The 12,916-nt window shown below is 39.4% G+C and overlaps 1 protein-coding gene across 1 annotated transcript in view; it reads right to left on the reverse strand.

The window, feature by feature from the left end:
• The window catches only part of LOC112569172 (QRFP-like peptide receptor), a 28,023-nt gene extending 15,525 nt beyond the window's left edge, over positions 1 to 12,498 (reverse strand). The window contains exon 1 of the mRNA XM_025246893.1: positions 12,302 to 12,498. The gene's annotated coding sequence lies outside the window, so the exon portion shown is untranslated. The remainder of the gene's footprint in view (positions 1 to 12,301) is intronic.
• Between the last annotated feature and the right edge of the window lie 418 nt (positions 12,499 to 12,916).

Here is a 12,916-nt window from a genome sequence, read left to right on the forward strand (position 1 = left end):
CTGGGAATGATGGCACAAAAAAGCTTAAGACTCAGGAGAAATATGGAGAGAAGCAGAGAGCACGTTCTGGAAGGTTCTGCGCGATAAGCGGAAAAAGCAAACGTCCTTTTCGTTTTGTTAATTTGTGTTAGATTCCTGCTATTACGGTAAGTTTTTTTTTCTATTTTTCTCTCTTCTCCCACTCTCTCACTTTAGTTCTTTTTATTTTCTTTCAATTCTTTCTTTCTCTCTTTCTCTTAGTACACACTCAATCTGCTGTCTCTTCAGAAGCCCTGTCAAGCAACCAGAAACATGCACGACTGGGCAGACAATTATCTTTTGCTTCTCATCAATAGCAAACCTTTTGCACAATTTCCTATTTCCTTTTTGTTATTATAAATTTATATATACTCTTCTCTATGCATATTCAACCTTGCCTGCGTTGAGTGTTCTTATTGTTATTGTATTCTGCAATACTATTTTGTCCATTTTTCTTATGTAACCATTTTTACGCTTTTTTACTATATTGCGGTCGAGTCCATGCAGGTAAATGATTTTTATGAATTTAATTATTTTTATTCTATCCTATAACTAAAATATTATTTAGTTGATTTATTACACTGTTTTACGTTTTCTCTACTTTTATAATTCTATAATAATTTTTTTAACGTGGAGATTTTGGATTTCTGTGGGTTGAATATAATTATAAACGGTGTGTGCGCGTGAGTGCCAGCGTGCAGGTGAATGTGTGATAAATGTGATATATATATATAGAGAGAGATGAGGAAAAAAAACAAGATATTTTTTGATGAATAAGCGCCTTTTTTTTGAAAGCAGTAGGTCTGTGCCATCGTTAGTTCTCTCTTCCAGTATTAGAATCTCCCCAGGGGGTATATACCAGGGAAAAAAAAACAAGAAGAAGAAATTGAGAAGACACCACGTGACAGAAGTAGGTTGACCCAATCAACTAAAGACACGTAGCCGGAAATTGAAAAAGAAGACATCGAGTTTCTAGAGAAATTCTCCCCATTTCTGTTTCTCATCCAGCTGTCCATCGAACACTGCCTATCGAAGCTCCAGCTTGAATAGAAGGGTGTAGTCTAGCGCGAAAGTGTGAAAGTGTGAAATAAAAAGAATACCACTCCAGTGCGGAATAAATGTCTCACATGACTCGAGCTAAGCACAACAGAGAAAACAAGAGAGAGAGACTCACAGGAGGTATTCAGAAGGAAGCACTCCGACGGAGAGATGAATTTAACGGGGTTGGATGAACAGAAGATTCTTATCTGAAGGTGTAGATTGCACCAAACAGCTAAAGTCGTAAAGTACACACATTGACTGCTACCCCATAGTCCACACGCTAGCTCCTAACCACTTATTGTTTACTTCATCCCTTGTTGTTGTTGGTGAGCTCTGGTGTCGTCAGCTTCCAAAGGACGTCTTCCACTCAATTGTTCGAACAAATAAACAACCCTCTTTCTTTCTTGTTTCGTAGACAATGAAAGGTGGACATTTTAAGACTGACATTAAAGTTTTGACATTATTCTTACAATTAATACAATTTGGACAATTTTATGAAGTACTCGTCCGTTATTTATAGATGCCATACTTTATTCACAAGCAGCAGTACTAGATATAGAAATATATTTCGATGTTTACCTAGTGAAATGTATCCTGGTTTATTCCTTCAGTTAGACATTTTATATTAATTTTCTTCTTCTTTGCGTGGTTTGCCGGGTTATTATAACTTGTGGAAGTAACAAAACAAAATGACAACAACAAAAGAAAACAACCAAGGGGAGATACGCTAGGTAAGTTCTATCCTAAATCTCGCCACAGGGGACATAAGTCCCCTGCACCAAGAGGGTGTAATTCGATAGACCGTGTATTCGCCCATCGGTTGGTTTCTTGGATTCAGCTGTCTGATGAAATTCAGCCAAGTGTATTCAGCACCATGCCCTCATTATCTCCCACCATTCAAAGCCGACACTCTTGCCCCTTTTCATCGAGTCCCCCAAGAGGTTCTCTCTAATTTATGCTCCAATTTCCCAGCCCTGGGGTTTTACTACTTTTGGTTCCATCCCGAGGCGACAGACGCGATATCAAGACACTCTTCTGTGGAACTCAGCGAGAACTGTCGATCACGAAGGGAAGACCAGAATCCTGTCTAAGCCAACATGGCTCCGAGAGAAAGCATATATATTCATTAGCGCGCTCATTGTGCTAAGCGGTGTCGGAGAAAAAGTCCTTGGTGGCAGCTTGGTCGTCTTTGACAGAAGCTGAAGGTCTTCAGCACACCCTGTGGGCGACTCGGGTAAACATGCCGGCGAATGTTCACACCCTGTGAGACGATGATAACTCTTAAAAAAGGACGACCACAGACTAAAAGAAAAGGAAGGAAAATGGAGGAGGAAGAAGAGAGATGAGAGGAAAGTTGGGGGGTGGGAGGTAAGATCCAAGGGCAGATTACTCGCAAGGGAGCTCACTCCCAAGATGTCGGTGGAGAGCTTTCTCGCACCAGGAGTCCTGCGCAGCTGCTAGTGGAGGTTTTTGTCCGGCAGACCCTGGAGAGCGTCCGTGGCTTTGCCTAAGCCAGACATCGTCGATGGTCCTTTCTAGGTTTTCTGACCAATTGATCACGTGCAGGAGAGGAAGGAGGGTGAGAGGATAAAAGCAAGAAGAGTGCATGAGGGTGAAGAAGGAAGAGGTCAAGGACGAGGCATTTACCTTCTCATAATAAGGCCACTGACCGCTAGCTGTCGTCACCTTTGTTTATTTGTTGCTGGCTCGAGACAAATTTTCTTGTTAGTGATAAATTAATTACACGGCAGTACAGTTATCGTTAGGTCTGTTGAACGTGAAAAACCAACCATTCTTTACTTCATGTTTGTTTGCTTGCTTGGGGGGATTTTTGCTTGATTTTGTGACCACCAATAATACACATACGTGTTGAATTCTATCAACACCACATATGGTGACAAACTAATGAAGTTTTTATGATAAAAAATAAAAAAAATATTTACAATCTAAAATAGTTTTTTTCCTTGGTTAAGGTTTGCTTTTTTGTTTTCTCGCTGTCTCTTAGATTTCAGACTCTTTTTTAACACATTCCATAGGCAGAAAATGTGGTATCACTGCATAATTAATGCATTTCCCCGCGCGCGCGCGAACACACACACACATAATCTCATGCTTCTTGCAGGCAAAATATTGAATAAGCTTGCGAAAGTAACAAAAATGCTTCTGGACGTTTTACAGTAACTTACTTCATAACAAAAGTTTTATTGATGACAAGGTTAAATCAAACAAAAAGAAAAATTTTGATAGCTAGTGTAACTAAAGACAGAACGCTACACAGCTGCGCTGTAAGTGATGGCGGAGGCGGAGGCGGAGGCGGGCGCGGCGGCGACAGGAAGAAAGGATGCCGAGTATATAACAGGGAAGAGAAACGAACTTGTCAACAAAGTTTAGAATTTTACTGCTGTCACCCCCAGCTTATCGCACCATTTGCGGATCCTTTGCATGGAAAAATGAAGCTAAAAGCTAAACTCAAAAAAAAAGATGGATGCTTCTTAAACACCTTATCATTGTTGAATTTAAACGGCTTTACACCCGCTTTTGGCCAATACATGTACTACTTTCTGTATTGCATCAGGTGCGTCAAAGCTTCTCACTTTTTCTGCAAGACTTACATATCTCTTGAGAATAAAGTATAAAGTTTATGTGACCAGTAAATATTGCCCTTACAATCATGCGAACAACATTCTTCCAGAAAACTGTCACAAAATTCCATTTATTTCATCGACGATTTAATCATCTTAAATAAAATACCGTTGGCTCCGTCCCTCTGCGCCCTAGTTTAGAGGATGTAAAGTCCGCTGTTTTGCAAGCAGCAGGTAAGTGGCTTAATCAAACGTGACAGCGCCATCAGGTGATGAAAGATTCCTTTGAGAGGGCGAATAGCCTGAGCAGAAATTCTCTCTAAGCTTCCCAAGTCCATTTAAGCACTTTGCTGTCTTTCAGGTTTTGCATCTGCAGCTGACAAAGACGACATGATGGGCTGAGCTTCTTTATGCTTCTCGTTACCTGAATGACGTCACGTTTCAGGTGCCAATGGCTTCGGGCGGCCCCGGTGTCTCAACGGTACAACGCCTTCGTGAAAGACAAGGAAGATCGTCGGTGGTGGGTTCAGAACTCTTTCCTGATTTTTATTTTTCCGTTTGTTTGCTCTTTTGCGTTTTTTTAAGGGAGATCTTTATTTACCTATTTTGTTGTTATTTTGTGCTATCAGAAAATATTTCTTCCACATCCATCTGTGTTCTTCAGACAGGTCTTGATGTCATTTCGATTCCAATGAATTGATCACCTATTACTTTAAAAAAATAAACTGTATTTATTTCTCAACTTATTTTAAAGAAGTTTAACTCTAACTACATTTTATTTACATTGGGTCTTGCGTTTTCGATCTTAGTGACCGAAAGATGTTATTTGTTTGCCATGTTTTATTTATTTATCTATTTTGACAGAATTGTAGACGCAGAAGTATTTAGTATCTATGATGTCATTACTGAGAATCAGTTTAGTATCACCATTTTCTTCAGTGACTGAACTATCGACCTTATCGTCATCAGCATCATCGCTTCTTGACCTCTTAGTTCAAGATGTGCCTGCAGCCAAGGAGGAGGATGGCGTGTTCACATCACCTATTGCCGCTAGGAGAGGTAGTGTGGAAGTCCCCGGATGTTGTCTTTCACCCTACACTCCTCTGCCATTCCCTTCCGACAGTAAACGTTATGGCTGGGAGCGCCCTCTGACGCCGACAGCCCCATAAGCTTGATCCGTTGGGCGACGGTTGCCATTGCTTGTTCTTGTCTAGCGGACCAGGTTCCAGGCCATGGGGCTCGCAACACGATGAAGGGGATTTAAGGAAATTGCTGAGCGCGGGGGGAAATGGAGGGGAGGGGCAGGTGATCAGGGCTGCACCAGTCTCTGTGATTAAGGATTGGACTCGAGATCGAAGCAGGAAAGAGGCGGTCACAGTCCTGCTGTCTCCTTTGCCACTATTGTCACTTAGCAACGTCTAATTGCCATTCATCACTGGAGGCACTCCGGAATCGCCCACCGCACCTGAATTCGTTTTCGTCCGCATATACTTGTCTCCCTTAACTGTGGACGAGACTGAGAGACAGCATTCCAATTCTTTATTTCCTTTGTTCATTCCTTAGTCGTTCGTTCTTTTTTCCCCCCTCTTTGCATTCATGCTTTGTTAATATTTTTGTCAGTTATTATTTTTTTTCGTTTGTTCGTCCATCTTTTTTTTCCTTTTATGCTTGTTTATAACATTCAGTTCGATGTTGTCTATAAAGCTCAGGTTTCAGATCAGCATTTCACCAATGGAAAACAGAAAGTGTGATGGTCGTGGAAGGTTTCATGCATCATGCTCTTCAGAAAAATGTTGAATAGGATAGGAGCTAGGGAGCACCCTTGATGGATGGTTACCATCACAAGAAAGAAAGCTTCCAATCAGTTATTCAGCAGTACTACGTTCAGCGCTTATACAGAGCTTTTAAAATATTTATTTTCTTCTAAACATTTCGATCTTGATTTTATCCTTTCCAGAATCGTCTTTGACTCACTCTCTTATTTACGTTATTTCCTGTGTGGTATCCTTTTACTGTCTTTTGTTTTTATTTAATCATTTTCTTCCTAGTATCTAGTTTCTTCCTTTTAATGAAGCTAAATACTAAAAAGCTTGTGTCTGCTTTTTTTAAGGGAAAGATCCTAAGTTGCCTAATTGATGACCACCTTGAGAAAAGTAGCTCCACTTCTTGTCTAGTCTCTAAAGGCCTTTGTAACCAGAAAAATGTCATTGAACGCTTGACCCACTTTTTAAAAGTTGTTTTTGATCGCATGAAACTAATGATTTTGAAAGGAACGGTCCGGACTTAGGAACTTTGGTCCAAAGTTGCTAGCTAATATTATATTATTTGGAGAACTTCTTACTCTTGACAACTTCCAGACTTTTCTCATTAAAGAATAGGCTACAGTTTTTTTAGGAGTATTTTAACACAATAAAGAGTCTTAGCCATCACGACACCCATACGATCGGTTTATTAATATTTTAAGATAAAGAATTTGAAATTTGACATGGGTTGGGTTTTTTTTTCCTAGGGTAGTTTGTGCCTGAGTAATTCTTTAACTTGCCGTAAATTATGTACGGAATTCATAGGAATGTGCCATTATACCTCATCTAAATACCTAACCGAAAATCTCTAATATCAACTATAATATAATCTGAAAAAAGTTATTTGCATTATGCGTAAAAGGAAGTACGTTTGACAGGAAATTTTTGCATTCTCCCACTCTATCCTTCTTTTCTCTTTAAAGAAAGGATCGACGATACACAGCCCTAAAAGTGTGCGAATTAGTTTCTGGGTGATTCTGACGACGAAATGGAGTTAAAAGTAGATGGCGAGGAAGATGGCGAGGAAGACGAGGATGAATTAATCAACGACAAACAATTATGAGATCAGCACAGGTGAGAATGACGATGTAAAAATCGACAATAATCATGAACAAAGAAAAGACAAATCACCTAAAAATCAACAGGCGGGACGTTATTCCTCCCTCGGAAGAAAGCGATTTGGATCATGAATGGTGTAAAACTGTGGCTTTCTTCTTCCCCCGGTTTTCATGGCCACAAGGCCCACCCAATCCTCCACCATGGGAAGAGAGTAAGTGGATTGATTTGTGCAGACTCTTCATCAATCATGAATAATCAAAGAGAGGACGAGACAGACAAGTCTTAATGCTAGACAGACAAAAGATAAAGTTAAGACATCCTGTGGATTTGTAATCAGGAGTGTAATCAGAATTAAATGAAGTCAGCATCTATAGGACTAATATTTCGTGAACATTGACGAGAGGACCATTAGGCTGAGAAATAGTCTTCTTAGAAACACTGAAAAATTTGTCTTTCAGATAATTGACTAACACTAGAGACAGGTGTTTGACTTAGAAACATATCTTCGAAATGATGACAAATGTTTTCTCAAAACATCCTCGATGGTCTCTGTCCAAATTATTGGGAATTAAATAACCCTCGTGTGATCTTAAAAATCGAGGTCATGATTATATTTCTCTTCAAGAACTCATTTCAGTTGATGTGGCACCAAAGGGTTTAATGAGGGCTTGCGAGTGTGGCTGGATTGCGACCTGAAATGTTGGTTCATGTTCTTTGTTTACCTCCTCCCAATCCTGCCTGGAATTGATTCTCATTCCAGCCATCAAACTACAGACGACTTTTGAGAGATGCACGAATAGGAATAACAATTTTAAAAGTTGTTACCTCTGGGTATAGGGAGGACAAAGGGGACAGACTTCACTAAGCATAATATGACATTAAGCTGACCCTTTTCACAAAGTTCTAGCTAACTTCTGCAAATGAGGGAAAGTGCCTGAAAACTTTGGGAAAGCATTAACGTTGACAAGGAATCAAGATGTCCCCAGTTCCCTGATGAATGCTTTTAAAAGTTGTTAACTCCATCATCTGACGAAAGAGAATAGTTTTCTCCTTTCTTCGCCACAGATTTTCGTCTGAGATGAAAAAAGCCAGACTAGAAAAATCAGGTGAATGGAAACTAGATTATCTTGAACTTAATTATTCCTGTAAAATAAAAAAGATGTAGGGAAAGTTGTCATCGAAAAAATTGTTTTTTGTGAAGTTTTAATCTCTATTTTAGTATCAACTTTTTAGAAATCCTGTGGTTTCAGACAGACTGGTTACCTTGTGGTAAGAATGTTTGAGAATGACTGACTGAGAAAAAAAAATGATGAAAAAGGTTAGACCCTAGTAAAATAAAGGTCAAATGAAATTAAATTAATTTCAACATAATTATACCTGACCAATAAAAAGATGTCAGGAAGGTTATCTTCGAAAAAAGGCTTTTCGTGCAGTTTTAATCTTCATTTTAGCGCCAGCTTATTAGATATCATGTGGTCTATCATTTTTTTTTTTTTTTTTTTTTTTTTTTTTGCAATTTCTAGAAATTACGACCCTTGAAGTAAACATGTTTGAGGTTAACACATTTTTTAGGTAAAGCCTTGACCCCTTTAAAGAGATATGTAAAATAACAACAACACTTATCATGACAAGGCAGGACCTTTAACTCCGTATGATTGAAGCAGTTTCTCCATTTAAGACACTGTTATTTCTCTCTTGCATGATAACGAAAAATACACACAATCTTCTGTATATGGTTTCACTACTTCTAGTCAAAAATAAGAAAGTAGGGAGATATTTAGGTTCTAAAATATTTATGATCAAGGAAGTCCATTCTCACATTATTTAGAATCGAGAAATGTACTGCTAAGCCACTAAAAGTGTTAGGATTTAATTATTCAGTTAAAAAGGGAGAAAGAAATGGAAGAGCTACAACGAGACAGAGAAAAAATCAGTAAATAGAGGTAAAGACTCCATAGCCTCCTGGCTGTGAAGGGAGCAAATGTAAGTGGTTCAATGTCACTAGAGAACAGTGTATGGAAGACGGAGCCCGACACTCTACCTCCGTACTCTTGATTCATTTTCCCGAACTCGACTGTTTGTGTCCGGCAATAAAATATTAAAATTGTAAACAGACCTTGTTGACACCCTGTATATAAAACACAAGCTGCACAATTATTGCTGTACCTCGTGCTGAGCTGTCCTCAGTCCTCTGAAAACAAAATAGACTTTTTGAACTTTCCCAGACATCTGTCAAAGGACAATCTAGATAGAAGAATGTGGCTGCGATGTGACATCGACTGGAGTTAACGTCCTTGTCAAGAGAAAAAGCATTCGTCTTAAACTGTCAGTGATCTCCTCTTCTTCCCATGGCCATCAGTACGGTAGCCACCAATCCCGTTGCGCATCCTTGAGCTGGGGAGATAACTCTGGGACACTGTCAGTGCCGGTCCAGTGAGCTGCCAGATTAATAGCTCGTTATGGCGAGATTCAGTGCTCTCCCCTTCCAGACTTGTTCGATACGAAGTTCGTAACTCTCTACCGCCTCTATGACTGTCTTGTCTACATTTCCTTTTCTGGCAAATAAGAAACATTAGACAAACGATCCCAACGATCGCCATCATGAAACACAGAGAGTGAGAGTTGAGGGGAAGGACGGTTCGACCTTTGACATATTAGGTCTAGTTGAGTGCATTTTTTTTAATCACTGGGTTAAAATAAATGCAAGTTAATATTTTATAAATTTTGATGAAATGTCTGGCCTTCCGTTATCAAAATACTTGTCTACAAACATCAGCATACGCAGAGAGAAGTCAACAACAGGATTATACAGGATTATAATGCTTACCTTCAAAAGGCCTGAGTTTAAGAGAGAAAAGATAATATTAATAGTTTCAATAGTTTCAACTTCTTTTTGTGGGTGGTGATGTAGGAAGATGTGACTATTGAAAATAGCAACAATTTGAGAAAAGTATCTTGCACTGAATTCAACTTTGTCCTCGGAAAGAAATTAGGCACTCATTAAAACTTTAAACTCTTTCACAGACATGACATCAGAGTTTGATCCCTACTTCGCCCCCATCAGGTTAGTGAATTGAATTTCAGGCAAAATCCAAATCAGCAGACCTCTTTTTTTACGATTTTCTCTTAAAATAGAAAAACAGCTGTCTAAGTTGAAACTGTTGGTGAAATCTAATAGTTTACATTTCTTATTATTCTTTGACATGATTAATGCCAGGGGTTGAGCGCTCACACTGTTGGCAATGTGCTGACAATGTGAAACACAATGCAGTCGTCGATAACCAGGAGACGATAAAAGACTTTAATATACGACTTCTTGTTTTTCTTTCGTCGGCAAATAGCCGTGTTGCTAGGTTTCATGACCAGAAATTCTGGCCGTTGAGAAGTATTTTATTCTACAGGTCTGTGCATTTTTAGGTGAAGACAACCAATTTACCAAACTCTGTTTTTCGACTAAAGCCGACCTCGTAGAATAGCGAACAAGGCAGATGAATGGAGAAAGATTTTTTAGCATGATTACAGGATGGTCAAACCGTGTACCGCAACATGGTCTCCGCCGTGGACCTGCCACAACCAGGGTCACAAGCAATGAAACAGCTCAGCATGATGATGAAAGATACCAGCAAAAAATGCAGGGAAACAAATATCCCTCAAAAATAATGCAAAAGAAATAATAACAATTCAGAGAGCTAGCTTCTCTCCTCCCACTCAAGCCAATTAGGCGAAGGGGCATCACTCTATTAAATTATTGTTATTATATTTCACAATTTTTAAATAGGAAGATCTAGATATAGAATATAAATATATGAGATCCAAATATCTATATATATAGTATATGAAGATCTAGATACAGAATATCTTTTTAGAGTATGTCAACAGACGTGACGAACGATGAAAAGGGGAATTAACTGCTTTAAACTAACTTCGCCGGACTTCGATGAGAGCCGACTGCTACGACGGACGGACTGATTAGTTAAGAAAAGCAGGACAGTGGTCTTTGAATGGGCTGGCCAATCAGTTTGTTACAAGCTCGACAGGGACTCGAACCCGGATGAACAGGCGGCATGACCGTCTTTAAACACTGAGCCCTCTTTAATGACCTCTCTTTTCTTGGATCGACCTTTCGTTTGTAAGGACATGATTTGTGTGTGTGTGTGTGCGCGCGCGCGTGTGAGTGTGTGTGTTTGTATTTTTTTTCTTATTACTGTTCTCTATTAGAAAAAAGAAACAGACTTTGAAAAGGTATCAGAACAAAAGCATAATAGATGTGACAGATTACAACAGAATAACATCAATAACAAAAGGTGAATCAGGAAGCGTGCTTAAAACGAATTCGTGCGATTGCAAGACGATGGTCGGGTTTTACCTCTGTACGTGTGTGTGTGGGTGTGGGTGTGGGTGGGTGGGGAAAGTTCGATTGGGAGTGTTTGTGTATTTTCGTGTGTGCGTGCGTGTGCTAGTCCAGCCAGTTAAAGTCAAGCAACAGCGACGAGCTCCAAATCTGAGCAATGACAAATAGATAATTAATGATGAAAAATCCCGCCTCCCCATCTGCAAGCTTCCTCGTCCACTTCAACCTGTGCATCCAGTGTCATATGTTATATGAATGACGAGTTCGCGTGAATCGTGACCTTTGATCTGCACGCGTCTAAAGAAACGCTTTATTGACTTTTGTTAGCATTAATTTGTAGTTAAAGGGAGAAGCAAGTCAGATGATGCGTTGGCATTAAATTATAGATACTGACGTTTTAAATTATGCCGGAGCCAAAATTCAGGCTGCAGTAGTACGATCATTTACTTACAATCGTGTCTAAAACACATTTACGGACCAAAGAAGATCAACCTTTTTGCCAACTCTTTCGAAACCCTCCCAATCAAAAAACAAAAAAAAAAACAAACAAACAAAACAAACCAGAACAAAAAAAAACCCCCAACACAAAACTTACTCTATTCACAAAACTTACTCTATTACCTATTTGACAAGACAAATGGTGAGTGATGCTGCGATACTCTTATACATTGCAATCTGCTACAAGCATCTATGGAAAGCAGAGGTTTACGAGAAAATATAATCAGACTCATCTTGAATCTGACCTACCTTTAAACATCAGGCAGCCCGTGGATCACTAGGAAACCTTACAGTCATTTAAACCACCTTACCACATACTTTCTTTTCCCTTTAATTTTCTAATTGCAGTCTATTTCTGTCATAGCACGGTGACAAGTGACGTCAGTGTCCAGAACAATACCCGTTGTTTTCAGTAAAATTATGGTATTTGCGACTCTCTGCGCGAGATCAGTGCGTGCTGAGGGATGTGTTAGCGTTGGGGTCACGCTTCTGATATTTTGTGAACTTATTGCATGTTAGCAAACCGAATTGTTCATGTTCTTTTAATTACTTTTCCTTTTCCAGCTGTTCTTCTACCTGCTCGAAAAAATTGTTTGAGTACTTGTCTCTCCCACTTCCTCAACCGAAATCTTCATTTTTTAAAAAATGCTTTCACGTCGATTTTTAAAATCCTTCCATCTGGTACTTTCCGAGACATTTAAAAAATTCATTAAATTTATAAAATTCTTACTTCCAAAGTTGCATTTAGTTTTATCATTAAATTTACTTCATTTTGTTGTGGCAATACTTATTTTTGCTCCAATTTTCAAACACTTTCCTGGAAAAAAAACTTAATTATTATTTAGATAAAAATAAACTGTATTGACAGAAAGAATACAAAATGAATAATGCTGAAAAAGAAATTAGTGCAGGTTAGAAATAGAAATAGATTGAGTCACACATACACTCACCATGTAAGTCCAGCTTCCAGTTCAGAATTCCTGGCTCAAGCTTGCTGCAAATCGTCTGCAAAAAGTCAAGCCAAGTGCAGGAGACAAGTGCAGAAAGCCCTCTGACCAACGCCAACCTGTCTGCCTACGCTACACAGATGCAGCAACTTCTTCTTTCTTGTCTTCAGGCTTCCTCCAGACCCGCGTGACGTCACGCGCGCGCGCTAGCCACCGGAGATGCTCCAACCACTTGTCGTGTATGCGCGCGAGCAGTCGAGTACGTTTCTTGCTGCCACTTCCGTCGGGACTGCTGATTGGCTGCAGGAGACAGACAAGGCTGCAAATTGAACGAAGGGCGTTAATCGAAAGGACTTTTCAGCGATTACACCCGAACTTCCGGTGTGCGCGTGAAGAGGAAAGTGAAGTTTCTCCGAACAAACAGCGTTAGTCGGCTGACTGGACGTCTCTGGGAATCAACCATTGGATCGATGTCATTTCGATAATTTGATAACAAAGAATGTCCTTTGTTGTTTTTCTCTTTTCGAAGTGCTCCTTCAGTTATACGACTTTTTACATGGAGCAATATGCTGAGTTGAGTAATGCCTCGTTCTGAATATTTAAAAGTTGCTGAATTGT

This window comes from Pomacea canaliculata, linkage group LG7, assembly GCF_003073045.1.
Source record: "Pomacea canaliculata isolate SZHN2017 linkage group LG7, ASM307304v1, whole genome shotgun sequence".
NCBI lineage: Eukaryota > Metazoa > Mollusca > Gastropoda > Architaenioglossa > Ampullariidae > Pomacea > Pomacea canaliculata.